We start from the raw sequence: 17,653 nt of genomic DNA on the forward strand, positions 1-17,653 counted from the left end.
TCACTTACAACCAGAACTGACTGAATAGGCGGTGTCTCAACACTAGATTCATTAACTCGGACTACGTGATAGATGCGTCCCTTAGAGACTAACTTTCTAGCCTTAAGTTATGAAATAAAATGACCTTTAAGCAATGCTGAGCTACTCATCTACTCTATAACAGGCTCAAAAGGAAACTGGACTTAACTACTCAAGTTCTACAACCAACTGAGGCATAACAAGCATGAAGCCAGTCCATACCTAGAATAACATAAACGTCAACCATGTCTAACTCAACTAAGTCAGCCATGGTGTCCTTGTGACTGTCAGAGATGGCACAATCATGATAAATTTACTCGGCTAAAATAGACTCACCAATAGGTGTGGAAACATTGAAGGGCTCCAAAAGTCGTTCGGGAAGAATATCAAACCTTATAGATATATACGGAGTCACAACATATAGACTCACACCTCGATTAGGTAATGTATATACATCAAAAGTAAAGATTTTGATCATACTAGTGACAACATGTAGTGAAATATCCTTCTCTTGATAACAGGTGATAACATACAAACGGTTTCCTTCTCCTCTTGTACCTTAAGTAGCTCTTCTAGATGCAGCTCTATCTGTTGTAGCCGCTAAAGAAGATTGGTATATATTTCCCCTGTTACAACTACAGTACCTGTTCTTAGAAAACTCTCTCATGACGTGACCTGGCTGACTACACTTGAAGCAGCCATTTGAGCCATCACAATTTATTGGTACATGTGCACTAGCAGATGAGGGTGCAGGTCCAGTTGGCCTTTGTTGAAAAGATGATTGGTTCGCATTACTGGCCTTCTGTTGTCTGAACTAATTATCTATTGTCTTAGACTTCTAAGTTGCGGAACTCTTCAATATCTCTCAACTTGTCCTCATCAACCTTATACACATGTATCATAAGCTTTGCTATGCTTATGTCCAATATCAATATAGCAGCCTTACCCTCTTTGCTTAATAAGCGGGACAATCCAAACACAAAAAGACTCTTATTGCTGCTCATATCAATAACTATCTCCGAAGCATAATGGGACAACTGAGTGAACTTGAGGTTGTACTCATGCACACTAATGTAATCCTGCTTGAGAGTGAGAAATTATCTTACCTTTTCGTCTCTCAACTCAGGGGGGGGGGGGAAGAAACGCCCCATGAAGGCACTTTTCAAATACAGCCCAACACACAATTGTTGCTCTTTTAGTCTTGCCCTTTTTCCATTGGTCATACCAAATCCTAGAAACACCATTGATTTGGTATGCAGGTAACTCCACTCGCTCAGCAACAACAACATTCTTAACCTTAAACACCTTCTACAACACAGGCAGTGGGTCCAACCACGGTCTATCAGTGGTGGGTCGTGGGTGAGGCTTGAAACTGCTTTTTGGCAGTTAAGTTTAGGGGCAGTTTGGGGTTTTATAGTTTTAATTAATATTAATTGATGTCGTTTAATACTAAATTAGATCACCTATATAAGGATTTCATGTCAGTAAATTAAGTCATCCAACTCATTATTTCTAAAATTCCAAAAGAACTTGATGAGTCTACAATTTGGACTACTTTAGGGCTTTATTTTAAAAGAATTAGTGTCCTCAAATGCATATTTTATCTCAATAACTGATGTAAATCCTTAAGTTTCAGGTATTGGGAGTTTGAGGCAAAGCATGGACACTACTTGGCAAAAAGGAACAAGACGGCTGAAAAGAAGAAGAAAAGAAGGCATGAGGATCGTCTAATGCATTATGCGAGTCGCTGAATGGCCTTAACCTTATCCAGTTTGCTGAGCTCTGAAGGAAAAGATCAAGTCGAATATGAAAAGAATCAATCGGCGTGTCGCCGAACAGTTTCGCGAAGTAGTACTTTATGACCCAATGATCCAGAACGAAAAGATGCTAAAGGCAAAATCTGAAAGGTGATGAAGTAGACCAAAGGATGGATCGTCCAGTGCTTCGGTGATCCCGACTAACTGCGCCGAGTGATCTTTCGCACCACAAATTTTTGAAAACTATAAATTCTCATTTAATTTTGTAGCTTAGTATCAAGTTGTAGAGAATATTTTCAGTTTTTAGTTATTAGTGTTTTTGTGAGACATTGTTATTGAGCTTGAAGGTTTTGAAGGTTTTCAAATTCGAGAAATTGCAAGTACGTATCCAATAATCTTCATTCTAGACTCGTTTGAAGTGAATATAAATCATACCCAATTGATGTTGCTTTGATTTGGTATCATTTTCTTCCTTTTCTCTATGTCTAGCTAAAACCACAATTCTTTGGGTGTGATTTTATGATTATGGGTTAAATTTCTTGATTGATATTGCTTATTGTTAGTCTATTTGTTGTTTAAATATGATTTCATTTAGTAGTTGTGTTTGAACTTAAATGGGAATGTAGTTGCAAATACGATTTCATCTTAGCGTTTTTGGCTTGCTTGAAAGAGAGGTTTTAAAACTAAGACTACTAAATCGATAGACGGTGGTTATTGGTCGACATGGGTTAGGCCCGAGAGAGTGAATCCCGAGACTTTTCCCACTCATTTAGCTCGAGAGAATGGGCTAAGGTGGCGGATGTCCTTTATTGTGGTAACTCAGTGTTCGAGAGAAACTAAGTTGATTTGGGGTACGATGCTCGAGAGAGAATTTAACCCAACTTAAGTCTAGCCTTCTTACAAATGTTCAACAATTGACTATCAATAGCATTTACCCGATTATGTATTTTATCCTGTATTCCTATCACATCCCAAGAATCCCGTCTCCCAATATTCGCATCTTTATATTTTCGAAGTTTTAGATGTTAACTGACTACAAAACCCCCTTGATAATTGACATTTGTGTCATCCCATTGATTTATCATGTTTTTACTTGATATTGTTTTTAGCTATGGTTAACTCTAGCTTATTCACACTTAACGAGTCATGAATGGTGTTTTTAGGATGTCACTTTCTCTTACACTAAACAAATAATAACTAGATCTTAGGTCTATCTTAGAAAAGCCAGTGGCACCCTGAAATTGATCAAATTTATCATTAATCCTCCAAAGAGGATACCTATTATTTATAATGACCGTGCTCAATTGGCGGTAATCAATACACATCCTAAGATAACCATTTTTCTTCCGCACAAATAAGACTAGAGCACTCCAAGGTGAGAGACTTGGTCGAATGAAACCCATATCAAGAAGATCTCTCAACTGTTCTTTAACTCTATTAACTTAGATCGAGTCATTTTATATGGCGGAGTAGAAATAGATTGAGTATCAGGAAAAAATATTTATGTCAAAGTCAATATCTCTCTCAAGAGGGACTCAAGGAAGATCATGTGGGAAAGACCTCTAGAAACTCACTTAAAACTAAAATTGACTGAATAGGCGGTGTCTCAACACTATATTCATTAACGCGGACTACGTGATAGACGCACCCCTTAGAGACGAACTTTCTAGACTTAAGGTATGAAATAAAATTTCCTTTAAGCACTGCTGAGCTGATCCTCTACGCTATAACAGGCTCATTAGGAAACTGGACTTAACTACTCGAGTTCTACAACCAACTGAGGCATAACATGCATGAAGCCAGTCCATACCTAGAATAACATCAAAGTCAACCATGTCTAACTCAACTATTTCAGCCATGGTGTCCTTGTGATTGTCAGAGATGGCACAATCATGATAAACTCTCTCAGCTAAAATAGACTCACCAATAGGTGTGGAAACATTGAAGGGCTCAAGAAGTTGTTCGAGAAGAATATCAAACCTCACAGATATATATGGAGTCACAAAAGATAGACTCTCACCTCTATATAGTAATGCATATACATCAAAAGTAAAGACTTCAATCATACTAGTGACAACATCTGGTGAATTATCCTTCTCTTGGTAACTGGTGAAAACATACAAACGGTTTCCTTCTCCTCTTGTACCTTAAGTAGCTCTTCTAGGTGCAGTTGTATCTGTTGTAGCCGCTAAAGAAGTTTGGTATATATTTCCCCCGTTACTACTACAGTACCTGTTCTTAGAAAACTCTCTCATGACGGGACCTGGGTGACTACACTTGAAGCAGCCATTTGAGCCATCACAATTTATTGGTACATGTGCACTAGCAGATGAGGGTGCAGGTCCAGTTGGCCTTTGTTGAAAAGATGATTGGTTCGCATTACTGGCCTTCTGTTATTCGAACTAATTACTTATTGTCTTAGACTTCTTGCTGCGAAACTTTTCAATATCTCTCAACTCGTCCCTCTCAACCTTCTACTCATGGATCATAAGCCTTGGTATGTTTATATCCCCTATCAACATAGCAACCTTACCCTCCTTGCTTGACTAGTAGGACAATCCAAACATAAAAAGACTCATCTTGTTTCTCATATCAACAACTATCTCCAGAGCATAATGGGACAGTTGAGTGAACTTGAGGCGGTACTCATGCCCAGTCATGGAATCCTGCTTAAGAGTTAGAAAGTCTCTTGCCTTTTCTTCTCTCAACTCAGGGGGGGGGAAGAAATGCCCTATGAAGGCACTTTTCAAGTACAGCCCAACACATAATTGTTGTTGTTTTAGTCTTGCCCTTTTTCCATTGGTCATACCAAATCCTAGAAACACCATTGATTTGGTATATAGATAACTCTACTCGCTCAACATCAACAACATGCTTAACCTTAAACACCTTCTACAGCACGGGCCGTGGGTCGTGGGTGTGGATTGAAACTGCTTTTTGGCAGTAAAGTTTAGGGGCACTTTGAGGTTTTTTGGTTTTAATTAATATTAAGTGACGTCATTTTATACTAAATTATATTACCTATTTAAGAACTTCATGTCAGTAAATTAAGTCATCCAAGCCATTATTTCTAAGATTCCAAAAGAACTTGATAAGTCTACAATTTGTACTCATTTAGGGCTTTATTTTAGTAGAATTAGTGTCCGCAAATATATTTTGTCTCAATAACTAATATAAATCCTTAAGTTTCTAGTATTTGGAGTTTGAGGCAAAGCATGGACACTATATGGCAAAATCGAACAAAAGGGCTGAAAAGATGAAAAAGGAAGGCCTGAGGATCGCCTAATGCATTAGGCGAGTCACCGAATTTCCTTAACCTCACCCAAAGTTCCAGTGAGATGAGCCCTAAAAGAAAAGATCCAGTCGGTGATGAAAATAAATAGTCGGCATGTCACTGAACAGTTCCGCGAAGTAGTACTATATCACCTAATGATCTAGAACGCGAAGATGCTGAAGTCAAAATTTTAAAGGCGATGAGGCAGACCAGAGGGCGGATCGCTGAGTTCTTCGGTGATCCCGACTAATTGCGACGAGTGATCCTTTGCAGCACAAACTTTTGAAAACTATAAATGCTTATTTAATTTTGTATCTTAGTATCAAGTTGTAGAGAATATTTTCAATTTTTAGTTATTACTGTTTTTGTTAGACATTGTTCTTGAGCTTGAAGGTTTTAAAGGTTTTCAACACCAAGAAATTGGAAGTAGATATCAACGAATCTTCATTCTAGACTTGTTTGAATTGAATATAAATCATACCCAGTTAATGTTACTTTGATTTGGTATCATTTTCTTCTTTTTCTCTATGTCTAGATAAAACTCCAATTCTTGGAGTGTGATTTTGTGATTATGGGTTAAATTTCTTGATGGATATTGCATATTGTTAGTCTATTTGATGTTTAAATGTAATTTCATTGAGTAGTTGTGTTTGAACTTAATGGGAATGTAGTTGCAAATACGATTTCATCTTAGTGTTTTTGACTTGCTTGAAAAGAGAAGTTTTAAAACTAATACTACTAAATCGATAGCCGGTGGTTATTGGGTCTACATGGGCTCATCTCGAGAGTGAATCCCGGGACTTTTCCCATGCATTTAGCGAGAGAGAGTGAGAGGGCTAAGGTGGCGGTTGTGCTTAATTGCGGCAACTCAATGTTCAAGAGAAACCGAGTTGATTTGGGGTAAGTTGCTCGAGAGAGAATTTACCCCCACTAAAGTCTAGCCTAGTTACAAATGTTCAACAATTGACTATCAATAACATTTACCCGATTGTGTATTTTATTTTGTATTCCTATCACATCCCAAGAATCCCATCCCCCAATATTCGCATCTTTGTATTTTCACTATTTTAGTTGTTAATCGACTACAAACCCCCCTTGACATTTGTTTCATCCCCTTGATTTATCATTTTTTACTCGATAATGTTTTTAACTATGTTTAACTCTAGTGTATTCATGGTTAACGAGTCCTGAATGTTGTTTTTGGGATGTCACTTTCTCTTACATTAAACTGATAATAGCTATCTGAGTCTATCTTAGAAAAGGAAATTGCACCCTAAAGTTAATCATATATATCATTAATCCCCCAAAGAGGATACCTATTATTCATAACGACCATGTTCGATTGGCGGTAATCAATACACATCCTAAGAGAACCATTTTTCTTCCTCAAAAATAAGACTGGAGCGTGCCAAGGTGAGACACTTGGTTGAATGAAACCCTTATCAAGAAGATCTCTCAACTACTCGTTTAACTCTATTAACTCAGATCGACTCATTTTATATGGCGGAATAGAAATAGATTGAGTATCAGGAAAAAATATTTATTTCAAAGTGAATATCTCTCTCAAGAGGGACTCCGGGAAGATCATCCGGGAAGATCATGTAGAAAGGCCTCTGGAAACTCACTTTCAACTAGAACCGACTGAATAGGCGGTGTATCTACACTAGATTCATTAACACGAACTACGTGATAGATGCACCCCTTAGAGACTAACTTTCTAGCCTTAAGGTAAGAAATAAAATGATCTTTAAGCACTACTGAGCTACTCCTCTACTCTATAACAGGATCTTTAGGAAACTGGACTTAACTACTCGAGTTGTAGAACCAACTGAGGCATAACATGCATGAAGCCAGTCCATACATAGAATAACTTCAAATCCACCATATCTAACTCGACCAAGTCAGCCATGGTGTCCTTGTGATTGTTAGATATGGCACAATCACGATAAACTCTCTCGGCTAAAATAGACTCACCAATAGGTGTGGAAAGATTGAATGGCTCAAGAAGTCATTGGGGAAGAATATCAAACCTCATAGATATATGCGGAGTCACAAAAGATAGACTCACGCCTCTATTAAGTAATGCATATGCATAAAAAGTTAAAACATTGATCATACTAGTGACAACATCTGGTGAATTATCCTTCTCTTGATAACTGGTGACAACATACAAATGGTTTGGTCCTCCTCTTGTCCCTTAAGTAGCTCTTCAAGGTGCAGCTCTATCTGTTGTAGCCGCTAAAGAAGATTGGTATATATTTCCGCCTCTACCACTACCCTGCCTGTTCTTAGGAAACTCTCATGAAGTGACCTGGATGACCACACTTGAAGCAGCCATTGGAGCCATCACAATTTACTGGTGCAGGTGCACTAGCAAATGATGGTGCAGGTCTAATTGGCCTTTGCTGAAAAGATGACTTTTTCGCATTACTGGCCTTCTGTTGTTCGAACTAAATACTTATTGTCTTAGACTTCTTATTGCGGAACTCTTCAATGTCTCTCAACTTGTCCTCTTTAACATTCTACATATGGATCATAAGCCTTGCTATGTTTATGTCCCCTATCAACATAGCAACCTTACCCTTTTTGCTTGATAAGCAGGATAATCCAAACACAAAAAGACTCATCTTGCTGCTCATATCAACAACTATCTTCGGATCATAATGGGACAGTTGAGTAAACTTGAGGTTATACTCATGCACACTCATGGAATCTGCTTAAGAGTGAAAAATTCTCTTACCTTTTCTTCTCTCAACTCAGGGGGGAAGAAACGCCCATGAAGGCACCTTTCAAATACAGCCCAACACACAATTGTTGCTGTTTTAGTCTTTCCCTTTTTCCATTGGTTGTACCAAATCATAGAAACACAATGGATTTGGTATGCAGTTAACTCCTTTCGCTCAGTATCAACAACATGCTTAACCTTAAACACTTTTTACAGCATGGGCCATGGGTCCAACCATTGTTTTATCAGTGGTTGGTCTTGGGTGAGGCTTTAAACTGCTTTTTTGCAGTTAAGTTTAGGGGCACTTTGAGGTTTTTTAGTTTTAATTAATATTAAGTGACGTCATTTTACACTAAATTAGATCACCTATATAAGGATTTTATGTCAGTAAATTAAGTCATCCATGCCATTATTACTAAATTTCCAAAAGAACTTGACGAGTCTACAATTTGGACTCATTTAGGGCTTTATATTATTAGAAATAGTGTCCTCTAACGCATATTTTGTCTCAATAACTGATGTAAATCCTTAAGTTTCAGGTATTTGGAGTTTAAGGTAAAGCATGGACACTACTTGGCAAAAGGGAACAAGACGACTGAAAAGAAGAAGAAAAGAAGCCCTGAGGATCGCCTAATGCATTAGGCGAGTCGCCGAATGGCCCTAACCTCACCCAAAGTACCAGTGTGTTGAGCCCTAAAGGAAAGGATCAACTCGGTTATGAAAAGAAGCAGTCGGCGTGTCACCGAATAGTTTTGTGAAGCAGTACTAAATCACACAATGATCCAGAACACAACGATATTGAAGGCAAAAGCAGAAAGGCGATAAAGCAGACGAAAGGACGGATCGCCGAGTGCTACGGTGATCCCAACTAACTGCGCCGAGTGATTCTTCGCAGCACAAATTTTTGAAAACTATAAATGATAACTTAATTTTGTAGATTAGTATCAAGTTGTAGAGAATATTTTTAGTTTTTAGTTATTATTGTTTTTGTGAGACATTTTTCTTGAGCTTGAAGGTTTTGAAGGTTTTCAACTCCAAGAAATTGGAAGTAGGTATCCATGAATCTTCATTCTAGACTCGTTTAAAGTGAATATAAATCATACAAAGTTGATGTTGCTTCGATATGGTATCATTTTCTTCCTTTTCTCTATGTCTAGCTAAAACCCCAATTGTTGGGGTGTGATTTTGTGATTTTGGGTTAAATTTCTTGATGGATATTGTTTATTGTTAGTGTATTTGCTGTTTAAATGTGATTTCATTTAGTAGTTGGGTTTGAACTTAATGGGAATGTAGTTGCAAATACGATTTCATCTTAGTGTTTTTGTCTTGCTTGAAAGAGAGTTTTTAAAACTAAGACTACTAAATCGATAGCCAGTGGTTATTGGGTCTACAAGGATTCAGCTCGAGAGAGTGAATCCCGAGACTTTTCCGACACATATAGCTCGAGGGAGTGAATAGGTTAAGCTGGCGGTTGTGTTTAATTGCGGCAACTTAGTGTTTGAGAAAAACCGAGTTGATTCGGGGTAAGTTGCTTGAGAGAGAATTTACCCAGACTAAAGTATAGCCTAGTTACAAATGTTCAACAAATGACTATCATTAGCATTTACCCGATTGTGTATTTTATCCCGTATTCCTATCACATTCCAAGAATCCCGTCTCCCAATATTCACATCTTTATACTTTCGCTGTTTTAGTTATTAATCGACTACAACCACCCTTGATAATTGACATTCGTGTCATCCCCTAGAGTTATCATGTCTTTAATCGATAATGTTTTTAGCTATGGTTAACTCTAGCGTATTCACACTTAACGAGTCCTAGATGTTGTTTTTGGGATGTTACTTTCTCTTACTCTAAACTAATAATAGCTAGATTTGACGTCTATCTTAGAAAACCAAGTGGCACCCTGAAGTTGATCAAATAGATCATTAATCCTCAAAAAAGGATACCTATTATTTATAATGACCATGTTCAATTGGTGGTAATCAATACACAGCCTAAGAGAACCATTTTTCTTCCTCACAAATAAGACTGGAGCGCCCCAAGGTGAGACACTTGGTCTAATGAAACCCTTATCAAGAAGATCTCTCAACTGTTCTTTTAACTCTATTAACTCAGATTAAGTCATTTTATATGGCGGAGTAGAAATATATTGAGTATTAGGAAAAAATATTTATGTCAAAGTCAATATCTCTCTCAAGAGGGACTTTGGGAAGATCATGTAGAAAGACCTCTGGAAACTCACTTACAACTAGAACTGGCTGAATAGGCAGTTTCTCAACAGTAGATTTATTAACTTGGACTACGTGATAGATGCACCCCTTAGAGACCAACTTTTTAGCCTAAAGGTATGAAATAAAATTACCTTTAAGCACTTCTGAGATACTCCTCTACACTATAACAGGCTCATTAGGAAACTGGACTTAACTACTGGAATTCTACAACCAACTGAGGCATAATATGCATGAAGCCAATCCATACCTAGAATAACATCAAAGTCAACCATGTCTAACTCGACTAAGTCAGCTATGGTGTCCTTGTGATTGTCAGAGACGGCACAATCATGATAAACTCTCTCGACTAAAATAGACTCACCAATAGGTGTGGAAACATTCAAAGGCTCAAGAAGTCATTCTGGAAGAATATCAAACCTCATAGATATATACGGAGTTAAAAAATATAGACTCACACCTCTATTAAGTAATGCATATACATCAAAAGTAATGACTTTGATCATGCTAGTGACAACATGTGGTGAACTATCCTTTTCTTGATAATTGGTGATAACAAACAAATGGTTTGCTCCTCCTCTTGTCCCTTAAGTAGGTCCTCTAGGTGAAACTCTATCTTATGTAGCAGCTAAAGAAGATTGGTCTATCTTTCCCCCGTTACAACTACCATGCCTGTTCTTAGGAAACCCTCTCATGAAGTGATCTGGCTGACCATATTGAAGCAGCCATTGAAGCCATCACAATTTATTGGTGCAGGTGCACTAGCAGATGATGGTGCAGGTCAAGTTGGCCTTTGCTGAAAAGATTACTGGTTCCCATTATTGGCCTTCTGTTATCCGGACTAATTACCTATTGTCTTAGACTTCTTGTTGCGGAACTCTTCAATATCACTCAACTTGTCCTCCTCAACCCCCTACGCATAGATCATAAGCCTTGCTATGTTTATGTCCCCTATCAACATAGTAACCTTACCATCCTTGCTTGACAAGAGGGACAACCAAACACAGAAAGACTCATCTTGCTGCTCATATCAACAACCATCTCCGGAGTATAATGGGACAGTTGAGTGAACTTGAAGCTCTACTCATGCACACTCATGGAATCCAGCTTAAGAGTGAGAAATTCTATTACCTTTTGTTCTCTAACCTCAGGGGGGAAGAAACGCCCCGTGAAGGCACTTTTAAAATACAACCCAACACACAATTGTTGTTCTTTTAGTGTTGCCCTTTTTCCATTGGTCGTACCAAATCCTAGAAACACCATTGATTTGGTATGCAGCTAACTCCAATCGCTCAACATCAACAACATGCTTAACCTTAAACACCTTCTACAGCTCCACCACAAAGTTCTATGTATCCTCAGTGACATTTGACCTGGTGAATTTTGGGGGATTCATCCTCAAGAACTCACAGATAAAGGATGTATCAGCCACATCCTGACTAACCACTCTTTGTTAACTAGCTTGATCAGCCAAAACATGACTCAACATTTGCATAGCATCCTTTATATCTCCTTAAGGTGGTGTCACTTCTGGTGCATTGGGAACCCCATGATCGTAGGGATTTATAAATTTGGGATTCTGACTTATTTAAGGCTTGTTATTCATAGGATTAGTGTCCTCGATGACTATTTTGTGTTGTAAACTGATGCTTAAATGCTAATTTGCATATATAAAGGCAAAAGAGAAAGGCAAGGACGTTACTTGGCAAAAAGGAGCAAAAAAGATGAAAAAAGGCAAAAGATAATAAAAGTTGACAATCGCCAAAGCGACTCAACGACTCACCGAGTGGCACTTCAGCTCTTCGAATGTTTCTAGAATGCCACCCTTAGGAAAGTCCAACTTTCGCGATAAAATTGGACCTTCGGTGAACGCCGAATGGATCGACGACAAAGAATGGGATCACCTAAAGTTACAGGTTCTGAAGGATGAAGAGTTAAGGAAAACTAACAATGGAGAATGGCAATTGGCACATCACCGACTTGGTAGGCGATGCTCGACTAACTCCGCTGAGTGACCCTGAAGGCCAAAATCTGAGAACGTATTAATTGATTTTAAAAAGGAGAAAAAAGGATCATGACATTATCCTGGCATTATTAGACTCTACGCTTTCGATTGAAACATTGTTTTTCTTTGTTTTTAGGAGTTTTCTAGTAGATATTCATGTTGTGTGGCTAAAACCCCCATTTTTGGGGGGTGTGATTATGTGATTAATTGTCTTAATTAGCTTATAGGTGTTATTAATTACAGATTTAATTGTTGTTTTGAAGTGGGTTAAGTAGATAATTGAGTTTTAACACATGAATTGTAGTTGTAAATGCAGTTCTAATCTAGTATTATATGCTTGCTTGAGAAAGAGATTTTACAATTAAGGTTATCAATTGATGATTGTAGTGATTGGGTTGTTGTGGGTTCAGCTCGAGAGTGTGACTCATAATCCGATCCTACCAATCTATCGAGAGAGAGTAGATAAATTGAGGTTTCAGGTTGTTTATAGTATGATGCTTGTTGAGGTTCGAGATAACTCACTTGATTCGTGATAGTTGATGAAGAGATTACTATTACATCTAAATCCTAGCCTACCCCCCCCCCCCTCAAGAAGTAGCAACTTTTAGTAATTAGTAAACACCCATATAGAAAAATTGGAAATTAACCGATCACATCAAAATATCCCTTTCTACCTTATTACTCCCGTATTTTTATAGTTGTTAATTGACACTCTTAACCCCAATTTGACAATTAATGTCAACCCTTGTGATTTAATTTACTTGTTTCGATAATTTCTAATCCTACAATCGATTAGAACACGTTTATAACATTGTAACTAGATTCTCCACTGTATCACTCCCTGTGGGATCGACCCCAACTCTTTGTTGGATTTATACTAGATTGTGACTGCCTACACTTAGTATTGGATGAGTTGTAGTTGAGCGTTTATCAACAATGGTGTTGCTATCGGGAAGTGATGTTTAGAATTTTTTAGTGAAGTTTAGGTGTGATCTAATCTTGTTTGTAGTTGAATCTACTTACTTTGTTTTGTGTTTGTTGTTGGCTGTGATTGAATAAGTGACGTGATGGTGAACGGGAGTTACACCAGCCAACTTGGACATCATGACGACATTGGTAACTTGAACGATATTAATGACATTCAAGTGGGTGGTGTAGGTTCCATTCGGTTGTGGGTAACGTTGTGTTCCATGTGACTAGCACAATGTTGCAACTATTGCAAATGAAAGGTTTATATGGAGGGCTAGCTCATGAGGATCCTCATGACCATTTTCAGATTTTTTGTGGACGTTTACGGTCCATTTTCATTCAAGAACATCTCACAAGAGTCAGTCTATCTCCGGTTGTTTCCTTTCACTTTGAAGGGAGAAGCAGCCAAGTGGTAAGATGATCTACCGACAGACTCAATTACATCTTGGGAAGACTTGATCAAGGCATTCTACATAAGATTTTTCCCTCCTTCGAGGATTATGGCATTGAGAGATAATATTCAAGGTTTTAAACATTTAGATGGTGAGCTAATCCACCAAATACTTGGCACATCTTTCAGAAGTTTCTCTTCAATGTCTGACTCACGGACATCCAAATAACGTTTTGTTATAGCACTTCTACTGGAGTCTAGATTTGGTGGACAAAGGTGTGGCAAATAAACTTGTCCAAGGAAGAATTATGTAGAAGCCTTTTAAGATACAATCAACTTTCATTGATGGGATGATGAAGAGAAACCAAGGTTTGTATATTCGGGAAGATCAGGTGTCTCATTTGACATTTAGGATAACCAAAGAACAAATAGAAAAAGACCAAGAGCGGGATGAAAACATGGCTAAAATGATAACCCAAATGGATCTTTTGTCAAAACATGTCATGGGTAGCGATTCTAAGGTTGTGAATGATATTGGTGTTAGTGGGGTGAACCCCGATGATGCACACTTTGAGGCTCTGTTTAATGAGGATGTGAGTTTTCTTGCAAACCAGAGAGGAGGATTCCGCCAAAATTATCCAACGCCAGGTGGAAACCAAGGTTGGAATAGAGAACGTGATGAAGGTTGGAAAGATGGTGATAAGGAGTGGTGTGACTGTGGTACAAACTTGAGGGAGAAAGATGGTGACAAGGAGATATATGTTCCTCCCGATGAGCGTCTAAAGCCAAAAGAGCGAAAGGTTGACCCAGAGAACTTTCGCATGAAAGATATGCTTGCGCGCATTCTCAATGAAGTGGAAAGGCCGAACAAGATGCTTAAAGAAATGAAGGAGGACGTCTAAACTCTAAACTAGAGGGTTACCTATCACTCGGTGTCGATTAAACAACTAGAAATGCAAATGGGTCAAATATCATCTCATTTGAATCCAAGGCCAAAAAGAGGTATACCAAGTGATACCTTGGCTAACCTGAAGACTGAACCTTGGAAGTGTATCCATGTCGTCCAACGATGTTAAATAAGATGCTTTTTAGGAGTCAACCAACGTTTTGAGCTTTTTAATAATGTGTTTGAATAACGGGTATTGAATGTGCAGTTTAAAAATTCAAAATTTTTGGAAGAGGAGCAATTAGGCAAGCCTAAGTACCGATCGGTGACTCATCGAACAGGTTGGCGAGCCCGATCTAGATCAATGTTTGAACCATCTAGCTAACTTGAGGTTTTGTAAAACTTGATGGGCAAAAGTACCATTCAACACATCATCGTATGGGTCGGGGACGTAAGTGACCTCGCCGATCAGCTTGCTAACTGAACGATCAAAAAAGGGCTGAACCATTTTGAATTCAAAAACCACCATCATTTCATATTTTCTGACTCTTGAACTTTCACAACTGCACTTTATATTTTTGTACTTGTTTTTATCAGACTTTCGTGTGGGACAAGTTTTTGGGGTTGGACTTTTTTCTCTGTTGCTTCAATATACTTCCTATTTATCGACTTTGTGGTTGGTTTTCAGAGACCCACAATTAAAATTTTGGTAATTGTAATTGCATGTTAGTTATCATGTTGATTTATGTGTGTGGTAGTAATTGTTTGAATGATGGTTGTTAATGTGTGCCTATTAGATCCCGAATTTCCTGTTTTTGCGCTTATTTGTGAAATCTCATGTGTTGAATGATCAAAATGATGGGTTGCGTTGATTTTGTTGTTGGTTCTACTGTGGGTGAAGTCTGAATAACCCCGAATTGTGCTTATTTTCTGATTTTGCATAATGATACAGCGATTGACATCATTCTTAAGGGCAAAAGACGTTAATTGGCCAATTCTGCCAAATCGGGTGAAGTCTAAGTACTTAGAGGTCATGGGTATTATGGGTTTGGGCTCAATTGCATAAAATATAGGTTTAACTTTGCTTTCGTGGGCTGCAGGTAAGAAATTGAAGGTTAGGGTAAAAATATGGCACGTTGGACTATTCTATGAGTTGGATCGAGCTTGTCGAGTGGTTCGGTGATTCACCTAAAGACCTTTGATCAACTTTTTAATCTTCATTTGTGTGATTTTTGTTCTGTAACAATCGGTGATACGCTTGAGCTCGCCAAGTTCACTCGGTGACTCACCGAATGCCCCTTCTGATCGCCCTTGTGCACCCTAATTTTTTGAAATTATTTTGTAACATTCGGCAACCTACTTCTAGTTCGTTGACATCGCTGACATGTGCTGATTTTTGGCAAATTTTATTCGGTAACATTTCACGATCCCGACTTGGCTCGCCAAATGGGTTCGGCGAGTTTTCCAGTACAGTTTTATAACTTTGAAAATTTTTTGAAATGCACCTAACGTATGTGGTTTTATTTAGCAGAAATGGCTAGACCAAAAGTTGCCAGAAGAAATCAACCTCCTGGAAGTGGACCAAAGGCATTGTGATCAACGAGGGGGCTGCATCCTCCCGGAAAGCACCGGCTAAACTTCCTCCAACTGTGGGAAAAAGAAAAGGAAAAGGGCTTGTATTTCCCACTCGAGCGGAGGAGAGCTCCAACAGTGAGTGAGTCTATGTCACTCAGCTCGCCACCTCTGGTAGTGAGGACCACTCAAGTGACAGTTCACCAGCTTCTGCATCAGAGCCAGAAGATGATCAGCTTCTCCATGATAGAAGAGACGAGCTACGTTCCTAGGAGATGCATGATCCAGCTCGGATCCCGATTCCTCCTACACCTCCTCACCTCTAGCTCAGGTAATAGAGCAGGTACCACTAGCTCAAGTTCCTCCTCCCTAGTCACTTAATAGAATAAAGGTTGAGGGTTTGAGGATGATTTTAGAAGAGAAGTGGTTTTCTACTGATGGAGTAGTAGACCGAAACCTAGAGGTGTGAAACACCATAAAGTTCCACAAGTTCGAGATCTTTATCAAGCACCGAGGCTCATACATTCCTACATGGGTATGGCATTTCTATGCCTAGTACGGGAAGTTGGTTCCCAAGGGAAAGAAGAAGGCTAGTGCTTTTAAGCTAGTTGATCATGTGGTAGTACGAGGCTGGAAGGTGAAGTGCAGCTGCACCGATATCAATTAGATTTTGGATTGTATGATGGATATGATGCACTACTATATAGACTTATTCCAGAAGAAGACTATCAATGATTTGAAGGGTTGGTAGGCACCTCTAATTTCGGACACCACACCGTGGTGGATTGAGGTTGGTGTTCCCATTAAGAAGATGGACTTGTTCGGCTTTATTAGCAACACCATTCCGCTTTCACAGAATGAATCCATACATCAACACCTAAAAGTTGTGAATTTAGGCTGCGTCTTGGATAAAAAGAGTCTCAATTTGGGTCTACTCATCGAGCAGGAGATGGCCATGAGGGCCAAGTAGAGTTAAGCCTCTCTCCCCTTTCATGTTTTGATTACTAAGTTGTGGAGGTGAGCCCGTGTTCTGGGGATTGCAAAGATGGATGTGGAAGTGACTCCCATTTCCTTTATTCACATTCGACGGATAGAGGTTGAGTATATGAGGAATGAGGTAGATCAGAGGATAGTCGCACCAATAGATACGTCCCCGGTAGTTGATGTTCAGATGTTGCCAACATAGGCAATACTTCCTCTCAGGCCAGTGAGCCTACATGTATCCCTAGTAACTCTACTTCTACCCCTCCTGGTTCATTACTATTCCCCCTCCTATTGTTGTTGCTGTTGCTTCTTCCCGACCCCCTATTACCCGGGACATCTTGTACAAGATAGGCTATCTAGCTCAATTTGCTAATGTGTGTGCCTCCTGGGTAAAGGTCATTGTGCCTGTGTTGATTGAGTTCGCGATTGTTGGTGCTTTGGCCCCGATTAGGGCTAAGTTGAAAGAGCATAGAGAGAGGATATAAGCCCATGGTCTTGCATTGGATGCCTTACTCTGATGGTAGAGGCTTGTGAGCAGGGTCATAACGCTTCTAAGGATGTGAAGGACTTGAAGACTGATGTTGTTGTGCTGCCAAAAGATGTGGATGAGCTTAAATCCACTTATCTCTCAATGCTTTTTGGCACTGTGACCCTTACTGAGGTGCCGAGTTCAGATTTCTAGGCCAGTTCTGAGATTTCTCTAGCTCGTACAACCAGATGGTTGAGGCAGATGTTGAGTCCCAGGCTGAAACTGATGAGGAGGAGATGGACATTCATAATGCATCTATGTATAAAGATTTGGAGGATCTTGAGGGAGCTATGTTCCAGACAGTTGTGGTGG

The sequence above is a fragment of the Solanum stenotomum genome, chromosome 1 (assembly GCF_019186545.1).
Source record: "Solanum stenotomum isolate F172 chromosome 1, ASM1918654v1, whole genome shotgun sequence".
NCBI lineage: Eukaryota > Viridiplantae > Streptophyta > Magnoliopsida > Solanales > Solanaceae > Solanum > Solanum stenotomum.